General features: G+C 40.6%; 1 protein-coding gene across 1 annotated transcript in view; it reads right to left on the reverse strand.

Annotated features, from left to right (window-relative positions):
* The window catches only part of LOC112611659 (putative uncharacterized protein encoded by LINC00305), a 72,231-nt gene extending 67,749 nt beyond the window's left edge, over positions 1 to 4,482 (reverse strand). Inside the window, exon 1 of the mRNA XM_025365649.1 lies at positions 4,227 to 4,482. The gene's annotated coding sequence lies outside the window, so the exon portion shown is untranslated. The remainder of the gene's footprint in view (positions 1 to 4,226) is intronic.
* Between the last annotated feature and the right edge of the window lie 9,184 nt (positions 4,483 to 13,666).

The raw sequence follows: 13,666 nt of genomic DNA on the forward strand, positions 1-13,666 counted from the left end.
TACACACACCATCAATATACATATTATGTGTGTGTTTTTATGTGTGTGTGTGTGTATATATATATATATATACACACACACACAGATAATTCTTCATTCAAACATGCCAGAAATTTGGAGAAATTTTGCAAATACAGGTGAATTTAAAAAGTAAGAATATTGTTTCCTGAAACACCACAAATTTCTCCTCTTTGTGAATTACATACAGTGCTTGCTAATTATACAAGGAAGATTTGCCTCTTTATCAAATTCTTTTTATGCTGTCTTTGGCTTCTTGAGGCCAGTGCTGATGGGAAAAGAAGAAACTGGCCTTCTATTAATATCTACCTTGCTTTATTTTTTTTCTGTCCCATAAAGAGATTCTTATAAAGGAAGTTGACTAGAGTTGGTGAATTATTTTTGCTCTATAGAATTAGGTTTTGTTGCCAATCGCCTTATTTGTTTTACTTTCTGAGGTAGGCAGAATAACGACCCCTAAAGATGTTCACATCCTAATCTCTGGAACCTGTGAATATGCTACTTTACATGACAAAGGAGAATGGGGCATTAAGAAGATGGAATTAAGGTTGTTAATTAGGAGAATTTAAAATAGGAAGAGTAGCCCAGCTTAACCAGGTGGACCCAATGTAATCATAAGTGTTTTTAACAGTGGAAGAGAGTTCAGAATTAGAGGGGGATTGAGGCTATGAGAGAACGGACATAGAAGATGAAAAAAGGGGGCCATGAGCCAAGGAATATGGGCAGCCTCTAGAAGCTGGAAAAAGCAGGAAAATGCACTTTCCCCTGGAACCTCCACAAGAGAATGCAGTGTTACTGAAACCTTGTTTTTTGCCCAGCGAGACCTGTATCAGACATGTAATTTATAGAACTATACATTATTAATGAGTATTTTTTTTTTTTTGAGATGGAGTTTTGCTCTTGTCACCCAGGCTGGAGTGCAATGGTATGATTTCAGCTCACTGCAATCTCTGCCTCCAAGGTTCAAGTGATTCTCCTGCCTCAGCCTCCTGAGTAGCTGGGATTACAGGTGCCCACCACCACACTCAGATAATTTTTTTATATTTTTAGTGAAGACAGGGTTTCAACATGTTGGCCAGGCTGGTCTCAAACTCCTGACCTCAGGTGATCCGCCTGCCTCGGCCTCCCAAAGTGCAGGGATTACAGGCATGAGCCACTACATCTGGCCAGAACTGTGCATTATCAAAACTGTGTTGCTCTAAGCCACTAAGTTTGTGGTAACTTACAGCATCAGAAGAAAATTAATGCAGTCTCTGGGTTTTTGTTGTTATAAAGGCATAATCATATGGCTCTATAATGATATGCCCTCAAAGTTAGGTTAGCAATACCTAGTGAGAACATTTCTCTTTTTGTAGGGTTCACTTGTTTTTGAAAATCATTAATTTTTGGACTCACAAGATAGATTGCAGACAAAACTGCTAGAAAAATGTGGGGTACTTATTAGTCATTTCAAAAAGAAGAAAAAACTCAATGTGAAATACTAGTATTTTATGGAAAGAACAAACCACAAGCTATCTTAGTCATTTAAAAAAACTCTGAAAGACAATTAACTTTTATTTTAGGTTAATTTCAAAGTTTTAGTCAGCACTGAGTTAATTTTGTTCAAGATTATCTAGTGGCCAAAATAAGTTATGGTTGATGCCTGGATTAAGAAAGCTTTTTTAGGATAGTAGTATTAGACAAATATGTCCACCATAGCACAGATTAATTATAAAGAAAGCTAATTTGTTTAGAGAATGGAATGTCCAAAGATAACAGTGTGACCATCCCAAGAAACAACTCCCATTATGAATTTTTAAAGCTGTAACAGTATTTTATGTAGTCAGACTGTGTGTGTGTAAATACGCAATGAAAGCTTATGACCGGTGAATGTGGTTGTAAGATGTAGCTGAAGTGACCAGCATTCCTTCTAGGTTGAATACCAGGGTGTTTTGGCACCCCAAAAAGCACAGATGTGAGAGATTTGATCGACCTGGTGCCCCAACAGTCATCCCCAAGTGAGACAGCCAGACATAACCAGCATACATTGCAGAACACCTGAGCAGCTCCCACCAGCAGGGCTTCTGTGGGCGAAGAAAGATTGAATTGACCTTTCCTAAGTTTCCATTAAAGTATTCATTAATGGAGAAGAATTGGAAAGCATTAAGATGCCTACACCTTTCCAGACACTAGAAAGTAGAATGCTGTATTTAAGGAGAGACATGTTTTAACACATGCTGTGGGGGACTAGCGTAATGAAAATGCTGAGAATTTCTCTAGCAGACTTGGACCCAGGTTGAGAGGGGAGGTTTAAGTGTGTGTGTGTGTTTATTATATTGAACCACTGTTAATAAGGAGTGGATCTCCTGCTGAAAACGAAAGGGGATGCTTTTAGTTCAGCTTCACATATTAGCAAGTCAATTTGTATGTTTTTCAGAATGTTTCTTTTTTTAACAGAATTATTTTATCACACTACTTTCCCAACTTTTTGCTTCTTCTGAAAGTACACATACAAATTGCATAATGGAAAGCTATATATTTAGTCTAAAAGAATCATAGAACTTACTTGAGGTCCAGTAATTTTGAACACCTCCCCCAGTGCCACATGAAAATTTTGGAATATTTAAGCATTATGTGGTTGCTATGGTAGTACAATCTTAGCCTTATTCATTCCCTTCAGAAAATGAAAACTCACAGATATCTTTAAACAAATTCGATACCGTATAAAGATTATAGCAAATAGGTGTGCTATTTTTATGTGGCAGCATAAGAATTTTTGCCATCACACTGGCACTATTCTACAGTAATGTTAAAGGTGGATAAAGTTTATTGAATGAGTTTATGTGAGTTAAAGTATTGAAGACATTTACATACATTTGCGTGTATGTAACACTTTCTCTAAGAAACTCCACAATGCTATATCTGCTCTATCTTCTGTTTTTAACATTGCGAGTAAATTGGACTCAAAATTTACTGATTTGTACAACTGTTATACAAATACATCACTATATTTCTTGTAACTCATTTCATCTTGTCCATCCCTATTCTGGCTGAAAATGTCTGGCTTTGTCCACCAAGGATGTCTCAGTCTCTCTTGAATTAAAATGTGTCAGCTTGAGTTAATTACTCAGTATTTCAGTTGCTCTTCCTCTTTCTCCCATGTTGCACCCGGATGCAAAGGGAAATCTACAGAATATGATGACGTGGATTGATAGGTAGAGGGGGCCTGGGGGAGGGGGCTGCTTAAGTGACTACAGCTGTCATAATTCATAACTGGTTTTCTCATATTGGTCAAGGGCCAAGCCTCCTGTGTGAATTCAGCCTGCATCTTGCCCAGGTTGGTGCAGCTGGTTTGGGCCTTTTACAGTGAAGTCCTTTTGTCCTTATATTTGGTGACCAGTGAACACCATTCGCAATAGTACACATTCTGTCTGGGACATCTGGTAACGTCATATGGAACCATCTCAGATGTATGTTCTCAGATGCTGTGCTGACCACGGGGCCCCTAGGAGACATGGTTTTCCAGGTCTTCCAGGAGACAAGGGATCTTCCAGGTTGTGTCCAGGGAAGTAAGAAAGAAGCTTCCTATCTAGGATCTCCACTCATCCTCAAATGTTTCTGGAAGTCTTTATTGCAGTCAATCTTCTGAGATTCAGTTCAGAGGGAAGAGAGGAGAGTAAAGTCTAACCTCATGTCTGTCTCTCTCTCTTTCATGCCTCAGCATCTGAACCTATAGTGACCAGAAGAAATTTCTTCCTGTGGGATGCAAACTTTCCTTATCTCAGATATCTTTATGTCTTTTCACTAGGACTAACTGTAAAACTATGTTCAGATGTGTAAGCTTTGCTCTTAATATGAAAAAATGCATTTTTTTTTCTTGTTATATAATCATCCCACATACCCTTAAGCAAGCCAAACTTGCAACTCACTGTCTTATAAGGGAATTTAATGATGTCTAATGAGGCCTCCAAAGCGGAACAAGGTTCCCTTTCTCTAGGCTGTCTCCAAAGAAGTGGGGAGGGAAAGCAAGATGGGGGGTTATCTCCTGATTTAGGCTCTTTCTAAAAAGTTGGAAGGAAAAATATCTTTATCTTTCTTGGCTATTCTTTTTCTTAGAGCCACACTTGAGGTTTTCTACATACAGTGGCCACAAGGCAGCTGTTGGTTGATGTGTTTTACTTTCTTTTTCTTCAAAGTTGTAAGTAGGGAGAGGGTCTTTTTACAAGTACCTTGTGAAGGGCAGTCTGGTTCCTCTGGTGTGGTCAATCTTAGGCTTTCAGGATGCCTCAGCTGGTTTCAGTGGTCCTGGAATCTGAGTTGGACAAAAGGCAGCCTGGATTTGTACTTGTGCCATTCTGTGAGTCACTGGCCAATCTGAGAAGTAGCACTAGGGAAAAACTAACTCACAAGAAAGGGATCTTGAGAGACTAAATTGGAGACAAGTTCACAGGAAGGGGGCGTGGAAATCAGAGTCCATCATTTCCTGGACCAGCTCCCAGGTGGGTTTCAGATGTCCGTTGAACTGAAGGGGCAGGAACATTCTGAGAAGTTGAAGGAACATAGTGTAGAAAGATACATCGGATAACAAAATATATCAACCGTACTCCCCTTCATGGCCACCGGCAGAAGGAATCCGTGAGTTGAGTGCCTTGTAAAATGTTTCCATCATCTCTTGGAGAGTGGCAGGACTGAATTTCTCACCATGGGATGGAAAGAGCCATCTACTAAAGACAACGCTTGTGAAAAAGCGAGCACCCAATTCACTCCTCGTAGCTGGGAGCCTTTATCTGAAGTCATTGAACTTCTAGAGAAACCATCGATGGTAACCAGGGTGATTTTTCACGCAAGCATGTGTGCGTGTGCCTCTGCACATTTTCTCAGGAGAGATTCTGGGGCTTTCCGCAGATTCTCAGAAGAGTGCCTCATTGCAAAATATCAAGGGCCATTAGATGAATGGAAATGTTGCGCTAACAAGTAACATAAAACTTGATGCCTTAAAACCCTTTTCTCTTTCCCAGAAATTCCAGTCAAACAGAGCAATGTCACTGATCACAAAGTTCATTTCTATTTTCAGGAATCCCTTCTGTGATAAAACTCATTCAAAAATGTCCACTTAAAAGAGAATAACAATAAAAAACAACAACAAAAGAGAACAAAGTCTTGTCTTGGGTGTTTTGTGGACACTCTCATAAGGGCATTTACTACCAACAAGCAAGGAATGGAGAATATCTTTAAATCACTGACATTCCTTATAGGGTGTCCAGTTTTGGAAATTCATTTGTGAGCCAAGAAGTGTGTGCGTGAGGATGAGCAGTGGCTTATGATAAATAACTTACTGTAAAGGGCAAGTTTCAGTGAGGAATTAACGATTCGTCCTCAGGAGGCCTTTATTTACTATTAAAAACCTGAGTGCCTTTTGCTGTTAGCAGGCTGATACTTACAGGGAAATTGATTCTCTTCACAGAATTTCCCGACGGTCCCAATAAGCCATTAAGTGCTCCTGGCCTTACCTTCCTTGGTTTAGTAGCTGCTCTGCCGTGGTCAGCATCGTTTTCTCTGCAGCAATTAGTGGCAATAAGTGGGAGCTCGCACAATTGATGGTGTAATATGCCTGGACAGTGTGCAAGCAGCAGTTATGAAATGCTTCATCGAGCAGAGCTCTTGTACTCAATGCCTCCCTCCCATCAGTTTTCCAGGTAGCAGAGCCTAATGAAGGCACACAGCAGGTGGTGCAGGGACTGGAGGAGCTCCAGTGCGGAGCTTTCTGTCCTAGTCAGAAGGACCAGACTTTGCTTAACAGGCCTACTGTGGATCCCTTCATCTACCACCCCAACTGATACAACTCAATTAATCCTGAAGAGGTTTTGAGGAAAAGAGGCTTTTCCGTTTGTCTCTGACGCTTTTTTGTGTTCTAGCATTCCTTCTTGATTTTTTTTTTTTTTTTTGGAATTTCCATCTCTCTGTTCATAGTCCCCATCTGTTCCTGCATGTTGTCTACTTTTCCATTAGAATCTCCAGCGTATTAATCCTAATTGTTTTAAATTCACAGTCTCATAATTCCAACATCCCTGCCTTATGGGATTCTAGTCCTGATGCTTGCACTGTCTCTTTAGGATGGTTTATTATTATTATTATACTTTAAGTTCTGGGATACATGTGCAGAACGTGCAGGTTTGTAACATAGGTATACACATGCTACGGTGGTTTGCTGCACCCATCAACCAGTCATCTACATTAGGCGTTTCTCCTAATGCTCTCCCTCCCTTGGCCCCCCACCCCTCGAAGGGCCCTGGTGTGTGATGTTCCCGTCCCTGTGTCCGTGTGTTCTCATTGTTCATCTCCCACTTATGAGTGAGAACATGCAGTGTTTGGTTTTCTGTTCCTGTGTGAGTTTGCTGAGAATGATGGTTTCCAGCTTCAGGGTTTGCTTGTTGGTTGGTTGGTTTGCCTTTTAGTATACCTTGTGATTTTTTGTTGTTGTGTTGAAAACCAACACGATGGATGGGGTAAAAGAACCACATAAGCTTTTCACGATGTGGTGGGAAGGAGCATGTGGGTGAGTGTTGGGGATGGGACTTTCTATAGTCTTATAATTACTTCTCCACTTGTACCCTGGGCTGTGAACTTCACAAGTGCTTCGCAGTCCCCCTCCACTCCCACCACCTTAGGTGGGACAGGTTGGCTTGGGTGGGCTGGAATTGTTTTCTCTCCTTTTCCAGCAGCGGGAGGTAGAGTTGGGTACTGCCCACCTCCCAGGTCAGTTAGGGTCTGGTTAAAACTTCCATAGTTTAAGGTTGGGTGAAATAGTTTCTCTTGTGGGCAGGCCTTGTTAAGAAGAACAGAATGCTCTGGAATATTTTAAAATGATTCTCTTTCCCCTCTCCCTGCCAGAAGCATGAGAAGGATTTTCTTGGATTCTCATTGTAAGAACCTAGAGGAGCTCCCACAGGTAAAATTTACAAAACTGCGAACCGCCCCCACTGCCCCCCAACTCCGCCGCTTCTATATTTGGGCTCCCCTGGAGTTTTTGACTCTCAGACTTGTCCACACCAAGTCTCCAGCAATTTGTCAGTTACAATTTGGGTTTGGTGTCCACGGTGGTTTCGTGTATGGGTTTCTGCTCTGGTAAGCTATGATTCTCTATATCTGCTTGTCAGTCTCAAATTTTGGGACCTGTGGCTTGCCTTGTGACCTCACTTTTCTGACAAATCTAAGAAGGTTGTTAATTTTTTTGTTTGTTAAGCATTTTACTTGTTGGGATAGAGTGACGACTTCCAAGCCTCTTACAAGCCCACAGGAAACAAGAAGGCTGACTTATTTGAGTACAAAAAGTGAATTCATTCATTATATTTTATAAAAAGATTTTGGAAACCTTTCTCGGCTGTAAAAGGAGCCTCTTTGGGAGGCCGAGGAGGGCGGATCACAAGGTCAGGAGATAGAGACCATCCTGGCTCACATGGTGAAACCCCATCTCTACTAAAAACACAAAAAATTAGCCGAGTGTGGTGGCGGGTGCTTGTAGTCCCAGCTACTCCGGAGGCTGAGGCAGGAAAATGGCGTGAACCCGGGAGATGGAGCTTGCAGGGAGCCAAGACTGCGCCACTGCACTCCAGCCTGAGCGACTAAGCCAGACTCCATCTCAAAAAAAAAAAAAAAAGGAGCCTCTCTAAGCATTTCCACTATCCTCATGGTTTAATTACTCAGTATATGCAGATGATTCTCTATATTATGTCTCTGACCCTGACTCTTTGCTATGCTATATATCCGCATGTCCATCTTGCTACCAGGTTGATATATTTGAATAAGCAAACCTCAGACTCACACGTCCACAGCTGCAGTCAATATTTCCTTGTCCCTATTCAGGGATCTTTACTTGCCTCCTGCTCTTCTCACAGCCTGTGTTCCCAATCAGTGGTGCTGACATTTACCCAGTTCCCCATGTCAAGAAAATAACAACTTATCTTTCCAGACTGCTAATCTCTCACTGTCCCACATCCAGGCAATGAATAGGACCTGCTGCTTTTACTTCCTGAATGTTTCTTGGACGCATTTCCCATCTCCACACTGTTACCATGGTTTTAGCTTGAGCCACGTGGACTCATTCCCGGATATTGCAAAAGTCTCTTATGTCTCCATATCTTCAAAGTCACTCTTACGTAATCTCCTCCACACACTACACAGAGTGTCCTCTCCACAGCTACACATTGCAGAAGTCACCAAATTTGGTTACTTATTCTTTTCCACAGTCTAATCTCCATTCCACTGTACTGTGCTCCTTTTTAAGATGTTATCGTGTCTCATTAATTAGGACAGCATAGTCTGATTTCCTCCTCATAGAACTAGCAACAGTTTCTCATTCTTTCTTGGTCCCTAGTCCACGTCCCTCTCCTTCAAGTGATTGGTCCTCATTGCAGCCTACCTGTAAATACGTGCAGGCTGATGGCCCGAACGCCTTCTCAGACTGCACACATAGGCTTTTGTGCAACTACCATGTACACGCTCACAGATCTGAATTATCTTTAGTGCAAATGTCTTTGCTGAAATGCAGCTGTGCCTAGGACCAGAATTCCAAATACGACATGGCTCAAATTGAGCTCCCCACTTTGTTCCCAATCCCACTTTTCTTTCTGTTCATGTGTTTCCTGTGGTAGAGTTAACATTATCATCCACCCACTTGCCCAGCTCAGCATACAGCATACACAGACCCATACCCAGTCTTCTTTTTACTTTAGAGACAGTAATTCCCTGGGCAATTCCCTCTTGTCCCTATGGTTCTAAATAATATCTAAGTCCTGATAGCTCCAAAACCCCTACCTCCAGCCTGGAACTCTTTCATATGTAACTCCCTGCTTAATACCTCTACTTGGTGGGCAAAATCATTCTTACTATTTTGGTATTCTTTAATACTACTCCGCCATTACTCCTTCCCATCTTGGTTAATGGTACCATCCTCCCATGTCTCTGGCTCAAAACAGAGGAGTCCAGCTTGATACCTTTTTTCTTTCTTCTCATACCCATTCTATCAGCCCATCATATCAGTGTTGTGTCTCCCGAATTCTAAACCAAACCACTTCTCATCATGTCTCCTGTTTCTATGCGAAGTCATTTGTTTTTACCTGGATTACTGTAGTGATCCCTTGATTTGACGTCCTGATTCTACTCTTATTCCCCATTCCCCCAGTGAAATGCACAGAGAGGCTAAAGAGATTTTTTGAAAAGAAAATGTCAACTTATATCATTTCCTTGCTTAAAATCCTCAAATTGCTGCTCGTTAAAATTAGATTACAACACACATGCATTACTAGGACCTAAAAATCGTATGGCTCTGGCTTCTGCCTACTCTCTCTCCCTCCCCACTTGTTTACTCTTCTCATTTACCTTTGTTCTCACTCTTGAATAGTTTATGCTTTTTCTGATCTCAGGGACTTGGCATAAGGTTTTATTGATCCTCGAACACTCTTTTCTAGAGATTTGCATGACTCTTTCACACCATTCAAATCGTGACTCAAATGTCCTGTTTGCAGAAACGTATGCCTGACCTACCAATCTAAGGAGGCTTTGCAATCCTTTCCAGCTATTTATTATGTCACTGTACTGCTCATTTTATTGCTAGCCCTGGCTACCTTCTGAAATAATCTAATTCACTGATTTGTTTATGTAGTTAGTATCTGCTTCTCACCAAGCCCATCTTCCACTAGGACATAAACTACGTAATGACAGGAATTTTGCCTAACTTCTTCACCATTTTTATTTTTAGGCCCTAGAAGCTTGGAGAGCATGTAGTAGATGCTCATTAAATACTTGTTGAATAAATTTAAAAGTTTACAACTTCATTTTCTTTCTTTTTCAAATCTAATGTGCATTTCATTAAATCCTGTTTTTTCATCTCTTACGTATCTCTGACAGTGACTCAGCTCTCCAGCCTCACTGTTTCTAACATAGTTTAGGTCTCCATCATCTCTCCTCTATACTGCTGAAATAACCTTATTTTTCTTGCCCACAGTTGTACTTCTCTCAGCCCATTCCTTAAAACATAGCCAGAGTAATCTCTCTACAATGCAAAGTTATTGGTGTTTTTGTGTAGCTTAAACTATTTCATTGGCTTACCATTGCTTTTAGGATAAAATATGAACTCATTTGTGTGATTTCCAAGGGGTCCATGATCCAATTCCTGCTTAATCCTTCTCTCTCCCTACCTTGATCTTTGACCTTTCCTGGTTCCTAGAAAAGTGTACTCTCTTGAATCTGGAGCAGACAATGCATCTCTTCTCTCCACTCTTCCTTCTCACCTGTCTAGTTCTAACTGTACTTCAAATCTCACTTGAGTAGGCACCTCCTTCAGAAACTCACCACTGACCAGCCAATGCTGTGCCCAGTACTTCTTCCATAAGTGAGCACAAAGAACTTTGTTTCCTCTATCTCAGAAATTAACACTTGGTATTCTAATTGTATCCATCTAAAAGAGTTTAGTGGTTGAGAGCAGAGACTCTGGTGTTGGACGGAGTGGGTTCACATTAGCGGAACAGGAAGCCCTGGCCTCGCTGGCCTCTACTCTCCGGAAAACCCTCTAGTGGTTTTCACCCCCTTCCTTCCCCTCTGTCTTCATGACTCTCAACCCAAGTATTTGTGGGCCTGGAGTGAGGGGGTAGGGTACTTGTGAGGATATTGATTTCTTGGAGGATGGCGGATAAGAGATAAGTATGGAGGAGGGTATCCGTGGTGACAAGGGTGGATTTGACTTAAATATGCTATGTAATATTAAGGATGGACAGTACTGGTCAATATCCCTGGGGGGTTGGGTGTTACGTGGGGGTTAGAGTTGATGTGTTACTTGTATTTTTGAATATCCTGTTTAAGACGTGCCAGTCAGTTTGTGGTTTTTTTTTTTGCACATATCGTGCTGTATCTTTAGGATGTCTAGAATTTTTCTCTTCTATCTTCCTGGAATGCTTTCTCTACATTGCTTTTCCATACAACATACTATCTCTCTTTGAAGACTTTTCACATATCTGGGTAAGTCCACACCAAGACTTCATGGTACATGCAAGTCATCTATTTAAATGCTCATCTTTCTTTATAGGCAAAACCTCTCAAGAGCAAAGACTATGTCTTATTCATTTTTATATTCATCAGGCTCAGTGCCAAGCACATGCTAAATGTTCATTAAATGCCAATTGAACAAAGAGGGGAGAGAAAAAGAAAATAACTCGAAGTGTAAAAGGTGCTTTGCCAGGTGTTTTGCATGAAAGAAAGAAGGAGATTTAAACAACAGGGAATGAAATTCTGCTTTATCTTATTCTCAAGAAAATCTAGGTTTCCTATTTCTTTTTTTTTTTTTTTTCCTGAGATGGTGTTTCGCTCTTGTCCCCCAGGCTGGAGTGCAGTGACACGATCCCGGCTTACTGCAACCTCCCGCTCCCAGGTTCAAGGGATTCTCCTGCCTCAGCCTCCCGAGCAGCTGGGATTACAGGCATGTGCCACCATGCCCAGCTAACTTTTGTATTTTTTTAGTAGAGATGGGGTTTCACCATGTTGGCCAGGCTAGTCTTGAACTGCTGACCTCAGGTGATCACCAGCCTCGGCCTCCCAAAGTGCTGGGATTACAGGCATGAGCCACTGCGCCCAGCCTGAGGTTTTCTGTTTCTAAATGGATGCAGTGAATTCATTTGTAAAGATCATCGTGGGTACTTTTCCCTCCTGTACCCCACACGGTAGTTGGACAAGTATTTGTGTTAGTCACATCAGTCTATAGTATTAAGGACACTTGTGACCAATAATTTATCTTGTGATCAGGCCTTGCTGCCTTCCTTCCAGCCTATCTCATCCTCTTCTCTCCTTCCTGGTTTGGGTGCATCTCAGATTTGCTGCTCTGCTCTGCCTCTTAGGATTCCAAGTGCGGAATTCCTCTGACTTTCCTATTTCCATTTTCCAGGTTGCACAGAATATAAAAAGCGGAAGGCTGAATAAAAAATAAGGTACAGACACAGTTCCTCAGAGCATTGTTAGAAGTTATAGTTGATTAAAATTGGAAAATATTACTTGTAAAAGATTGTCTATGGAGAAAAGGTCCAGAATGTGAATTCATAAATAACTAAAATGAATAATTTCATTTCCCATAAGGGACAGATAAAAAAATGGATTTTTTCCCCTTAAAACAAGTCAAATTGCAAAGAAGGAAAATAGGACCAATTGTGAATTTAAATGAATGCTCAAACTATTATAATTATAACTGCATTTCTTTAAAAGAGTTAAATATTTCTGAATGATTACAGATTAAGTTTATTTTCAAACCTCTGTTCAGATAATTTCTTAAGTAGAAGGTGCCATTTAAATAGGAATTACTATTTTTGTACATTGTACTGAGAGTTGCTTTTTTTTCTTTTACTTCTTTGGGTTCTGAAATCACACTGATTGATGCTGGATTGAACTTTCAGAAAAGTTTCTGTAAATGCAAACACCCTTTTCAAATGAAAGCTGAAAATATGGTTTGAGAGATCGAGCCAGTAAGATAGGTATTGTCACCTACCTGGTGTTGGCTTTATTAACCACATTAATAAATGTTTCTCAAATGTAAGAAAACATTGTAAATAAACTGAGACTTAAAATTGTCAGCTCTTAACATCTGGTGGGGATGGGACTAGCTATATCCTAGAATTTAAAGTTCTGAGCATTCTTAGTCTCAGTAAATATTCAAAATTAAATTTTGAAAGAACTGAATACTATTTAAATACAATGAAGTGGAATAATTGGCAAATCATTCATGCCGACACCTTTTCTTAGAGAACGAATAATCTACCTTCCTCCACAGTCATCTTCCTATTTGAGAGTTAGGGGAAATTGTTCTGTGCCTCATTTTGCTAAAGCTTTGCATGTGAGTAATTATGTCTATCAAAATGTGTATGTGTTGTTTCTATAATAAAACCTTGTCTGTCTGGGATTAATAGCAAAGATGCCTTAACATGTATGAACAGAGCATGACCTGCTATGAACATGTTCACAACCAGACAACTTCCAGAAACCTGATTATCAGCTGGTTCATTGAAGTGACTCTGTTGATCATGTAGACAGAACACTGATAGTGAATGAAATAAGTGACAACACCTATTCGCAGAGAATCCAGAATGCTTATACTTTAAGTGACTTCAGAGTTAAATTGGGCTGTTTCTTTGTGATCAAATATCCCTACATGCCTCTTCCATATTCTCTCAAGTCAGTTAACTTTTCCTGTGCTCTACTTCTCACATTTTTGTGTGTGTGTTTGTGTGTGTGTGAAATGACACAAAATGTCTCCATCATCTCCTGCACTTTTGGATTATTAATAATTGTGGGGAAGGAAATGTCAAAACCTAGAGGGCAGATTGAGGGCTCTCAAACCATTCTCAAAGATTGCCTGATCAACCCACAGAGAAACATGTTCTACATTTTAGGATATTCAAAAAATAGTGACAACTGACTATACTTCTGGATATTTTTGAAACTGCTTTTCTTTTGGAAAACCTTTGGGAAGAGGGGCTTCCCCAGCTCAAGTCCACATTTTAAATAGTCATTAAAGAGCAGTCTTCATTTATTGAAGGAAAACTCTTTGCTCCACGTTTTGGGAAAGAGGGAGGGTGGGAGGTGGTCAGCTGTTCTTACATTTAACTTTCGTAAAGCACAGGTCATTTTCCAG

The sequence above is a fragment of the Theropithecus gelada genome, chromosome 18, assembly GCF_003255815.1.
Source record: "Theropithecus gelada isolate Dixy chromosome 18, Tgel_1.0, whole genome shotgun sequence".
Classification (NCBI taxonomy): domain Eukaryota; kingdom Metazoa; phylum Chordata; class Mammalia; order Primates; family Cercopithecidae; genus Theropithecus; species Theropithecus gelada.